The 5,317-nt window shown below is 48.2% G+C and overlaps 1 long non-coding RNA gene across 1 annotated transcript; it reads right to left on the reverse strand.

Annotated features, from left to right (window-relative positions):
* On the reverse strand, positions 1-4,928 carry LOC139081033 (uncharacterized). Its single transcript, XR_011535978.1, has 4 exons — positions 4,829-4,928; positions 4,557-4,673; positions 4,290-4,340; positions 1-121 (listed from the first exon to the last, which is right to left on the reverse strand). It is a non-coding gene; the product is annotated as an uncharacterized lncRNA (long non-coding RNA).
* Between the last annotated feature and the right edge of the window lie 389 nt (positions 4,929-5,317).

Genomic DNA, 5,317 nt, shown 5'->3' on the forward strand with positions numbered 1-5,317 from the left:
GTGACTCAAAGACTGTTTGCTGTTAAAACTGATGAGGAAGCATTTCTGTTTCTTTCCTGCCTGGGATTCCTCGCTTAAATTTTTTTCATGCTTTTGTTGATGCAAATAATCCATAATCAATCTATAAAAGAAAATTGGGGTAAGTTTATTCTGAGCCAAAATGTGAGGACCATATAGCCCAGGGCCTTCCTTCCCCAAGGAAGAAAGGGCACCAAAGAAGTGGGGTGTACGGAGTGGTTATATACCCCCAAGGAGGATGTTTCACATATGATTGAAACGTCCCTTTTACAACAGTCGCAAGACTGCTGTTGGCACAGCAATTGATGGACACAGCAGGTAGGTCTGCTGTCTCAGTGGACACAGAAGGGTGGCAGGTCTGTTCTCTGGAGCTGGGTGGTCACAGGTGAGCTGGGTGGTCACAGGTGAGTGCAGCAATCAGTTCCTAGTCTAGGGAGAGATGCTTATGCTTAAAGAAATGCCAATGCAGGGAAGTTGCACCTTTATCTTAAGGTCATTTTTTCTTGCCTTTGGGGCATAGCAAATGCTTAAAGCAGACATATGATGCATGCCCAATGGCCATGTCAGGCCCTTTTGGAAAAACAAAGTCAGGCTGAATTAGGTTTACACCAAATGGCTTCCTTATATACTCCAATATTCTATTGCTTGCCATTTCTATTTGTCACTTTACATACAGTAACTCCTGTATTTCTCAATACAACCCAGTGAGGTAGGTATTAGGGTGACTCCACTTTACAGATGAGGACAATGAGGCAGAGAGGGGTTATATAACTTTCCCAATGTCACACAGCTAGGAAGGGGCACAGCGGGGACCCTGGCAACCTGATTTCGGGGTCCATGTTTTAAACATCCCTGTCTACATCGCCCTTCATTGAATTGGTTGACTTGCAAAAAGGGATGCACCACATTCTGTTGTGATTGGATCCAAGACAGAATGGCAAAGAAGTTAGAGCACAGCACTAGAGCCTGGCTGCTCGAGTTTAGATCCCAGCTCCGACCTGTTAGAAGCTGTGTGCCCTTGAGTAAGATACTTCATCTCTCTGGGCCAATTTGCTCATCTCTCAAATGGGGATAAAAATAATACCTATCTCACAGAGTTGTTGTGAGGATTTAATTCATAAATGTAGAGAGTTTAGAGGGGCCGGCCCAGTGGTGCAGAGGTTAAGTTTGCACGTTCTGCTTCCCGGTGGGTGGCCCGGGATTCAAACCGACAAACCCCAGGCCACACAGTTGCAGGAAGCGTAGTTTTTACCACTGGCAGCAGTCCACGTCTCTTGCACCTGTACAGCGTCCCACCAAAGGGCTGCCTGTGTCTCCCGGCGCCTCCAGGATGTAATCCATGCTGCACGGCCTATATTTTAAGTCAATTTATCCTAGACATGACCTTGAAATTTATTGAGAGTCCGTGGAGACACTTTCACATGATGAAGTAATAAGCCATTTCATTTTCACAGATTCATCCCAAAGATTGAGCAATACCATCTGGAAGACCAGAGAAGCATTAATACACTGTATTTTTCCTAACCTGTTCAAGCTTCAACAAGCTTCCTTTCGTCCTTCCTTTCCCCTGACGCGCATCTCCCTCGGGCCCGGCCCAGTGCTCCCAGCTCAGATACAATGGAAAATCAGACCTGCCGGGTCCTTTCTCTTGCAGAGCCTCCAATCTGGAGATCATCCAAAACGATGAACAAAAGGATTCGACCTTTGATAACGTAGAGTTCCAAATGTAATCGTAACCGCTTTGCGGGGGATTAAAAAGGTGTAGAAGACATTTGCACACCCATGTTCGTAACAGCATTATTCCTAATCGCCAAAAGGTGGAGGTAACCCAAGTGTCCATCAACAGATGAAGGGGTAAGCAAAATGTGGTCCATCCATACAGTGGCATATTATTCAGCCTGAAAAAGGAAGGAAATTCTGACATACGCTATAACATGGATGGAACCTTAAGGACGTTATGCTAAGTGAAATAAGCCAGCCACAAAAGGACAAATACTGGGTGATTCCACTTATACAAGGTCTGGAGAGCCATCAAACTCATAGAGTCAGAAAGTGGAATGTGGAGAAGAGCATTCCCGGCAGATGGAGCAAGTTCATCAGCTGGGGCAGAAGCGAGCTTGGCGTGTTCGAACAGCGGCAGAGGCCAGCTTCTCGGGGCCTGTGCTCCACGTGATGGGGACTGACCATCAGGAAGATGTAAGAGCTCTTAGACGCAGCCAGAATCCCCAAGGGTGAATATTACTGTACTGGTTTCCTGTGGCTTCTATAACACACCACCACAGACAGAGTTATTCTCGCTCGATTCTGGAGGCCAGAAGTCCAAGATCGAGGTGTCAGTAGGGCTGGTTCCTTCTGGGGCTGTGAGGGACAATCCATTCCAGGCTTCTCCCTCAGCCTCTGGTGGTTTGCTGACCATCCTTGGTGTTCCTTGTCTTGTAGAAGCTTCATCCCCGTGTCTGCTTCATCTTCACATGGCATTCTCCCTGTGCACGTGCCTATGTCCAAATTTCCCTTTTTGTAAGGACATCAGTCATATGGGGTTAGGCACCCACCCTCCAGTATGACCTCATCTTAAGTCAACCAATTACATATGCAACGACTCTATCTTCTAATAAGGTCACATTCACAGGGACTGGGGGTGAGGACTTCAACATGTGAATCTTGGGGAGACACAATTCAACCCATAACAACTGCCCTCTGTCAGCAACGTTAAGTGCAGGGAGCACTCCAGACCTGATCCCCTCACCTCAGAGCACCTAAAATGCGCCTGCATCCAGCAGGTGCTTGAAGAGTGTCTGGTTGAATGAATGAAGCATCCTTTCTCGCTTACAAGACTTTCTGATGAAAAATGCAGCAAAAAGCTGAGAGTATTCCAGCTTAGTTTCAAACTTTAATTCAGTAAATATTTAAGGCCAGTAAAAATGCCAGGCTTGTTGTAGGCGCTGGGGACAGTGGGGTGCAAACGAGACAAGTTCTCTGCCGCCATGGAGCTCACACTCTGGCCTCAAACACTGGTCTTCACCTGTATTTGCACTCAGCTGCACCCATGAATGCATCCTGCGTTCAAAATCTAGAAATGAGACCAAATCACCACGGGGCAGCTGCTTACCCAACATCTCTTTCTCTCTGTAAACAGAACCCTTGTCTATGCCTGGCAGGAATGAATCCAGCTAAGAAGACAGTTCCCAGCCATGCAAAAGGAGTTGCTTGGCTTTCACAGAGTTCTTTATGCAGAGAGAGGCTGCTTAGGTTCAAATTGTGGTCTTTTCACCTTCCACTTCCTCACCTTTAAAGCAATGTCCAAAGTGCGAGACCGGGAGGTGACCTTGCCAATGAAACCGTTTGGCCAAGAGAGACCCAGAAGAGAAAGAGAAGCCTGCCTCCCAGCTGATGATCCCCCAGCCCTCAGATGCCTACCTCAGAACACCTTTAATGACACAGAAACAAAACCCTAATTATCCATCCCTCTAGCGGGGTGGGAGTGGAGGTGGGAAAAAAGTCTTCTTTTCTTGTTGGCTGAAGGAAATGCATGACACAATCTCTTTCAAGAAAATTTTATTAAAAAATAAATTTGGGGCCAGCCCTGTGGCTGAGTGGTTAAGTTCACGTGCTCTGATTTGGTGGCCTGGGGTTCACCAGTTCAGATCCTGGGTGTGGACATGGCACTGCTCATCAAAGCCATACTGTGGCAGCGCCCCATATAGAAGAACTAGAAGGACACACAACTAAGATATACAACTATGTACTGGGGCTTTGGGGAGGAAAAAAAAAATGAGGAAGATTGGCAACAGATGTTTGCTCAGCGCCAAGAAAATATTCCTCACCAAGAAAATAAATAAATAAATAAATAATAAATCCACCATCCCAAAATGCTTTCATATTATTTTTGCAGCTAAATGGGAAATTACAAAACCAGCCTATTATGTATTTGAACTTTTGACACTTTAATAAGAAGCAGAGCTATTCTCCCATCCTCAAATTTTGGGAAATACTTCTCACCTTGTTGATTTCTCTTTTTGTAATGACTTTGTGATCTTCAATGTGCAATTTCTAATTATTTTGGGACATAGACCTCATAAAATTTTATCAACTTGCTTGAGGTCCAACATGTTTGAAAATCACATATATTGTCCTTCCTTTGGTTTTTACACTGGTCTTTTAAATTCAATTTGAATAGGTCCTTATATATTAAAACACAAGTAGATTTCTGATTTGGTTAACAGAAACCCAAATCAATCAATAGAGAAGCCAGCATTAAATAGAAAACTTACCTTGGAGCAGTCATTCCATCACGTAAACAAATCAAGTTTTCTGGTCTTGTCCTAAGAAAAGGGTTAGATTTTCACCAAATTTGGAGAATATGTTGGGAGTTGGCTTAATTTCAGGCTGGGTGGCACCAGAAAATGTATTTGGAAATTTGGGGAGACCTTGGAAGTCAGGCCGTCGTGGGGGCAGGGCTAACAGCGGGGATCTCCTGCTGCAGCCACATTTCTCGGGAGCCAAGGTGCTCGGCTGGTGTGAAAGAAGGGCGCCCACACCTGGGTCTGTTTGCCGGCATCCAGGTCCAGGGGCCGTCTTGAGCTTGGTGCCCCACACTGTGTCCTTGCACTCATGGAAGAGCAACCTGGGAGTGTGGGGGCCCTCTTGAATAAAACCTGAGTGGAAATTCAAATGGGAAAAAAACCTATGACCTTTTTGGTTATTTTTTAAAAATTTTAATTGCAGTGTCAGTTTTCACAAAAATGAAAATTAGTAAGTAAAAAAAGCCCTCTCGCCCATCAGGGACATCCTGTTGGGGTAGAGGCTTCACCTGGAGATGAAAGCGCAGAGAAACCGCCATAAGGTGGGAGCGGAGGGCACCTGAGACAGGTGCGTTTCCAGCGGGTCAGAGGTGGGTTTTACGCCCCGCCCCCACAGAGGCCCCGCCCCACCGAGGCCCGCCCCACCGAGGCCCGCCCCACGCCCAGAGCCACGCCCCACGCCTGGGTCCCGTCCCGGATTTCCGCCTCCGCGCTTCCGCCTCCGGGTTGCTGCGGGGTCGCCGGGGCGTTAATCCACAGCGCTGAGGCCGGCCGCAGCGTCCCAAGTGGCGTGCGCCCGGAGGAGCTGTGGGTGGGCCGGGGCCCGCGGGGGCCGGCGCTGCGGCTCCTCCCGGGCCGGGCGGGGCTGACGACGGCGGGGCGGGACCCCCTGGACGCCGTAACCCGCCCTCGGAGGCCCGGGCCCGTCAGCCCCGCGGAGGGCGCCCTCGTGGCGGGGAAGCGCCCGCGGTGGGGTCGCGCTGGGCCCCGGTCCTGAG

The sequence above is a fragment of the Equus przewalskii genome, chromosome 2, assembly GCF_037783145.1.
Source record: "Equus przewalskii isolate Varuska chromosome 2, EquPr2, whole genome shotgun sequence".
NCBI classification, from domain to species: domain Eukaryota; kingdom Metazoa; phylum Chordata; class Mammalia; order Perissodactyla; family Equidae; genus Equus; species Equus przewalskii.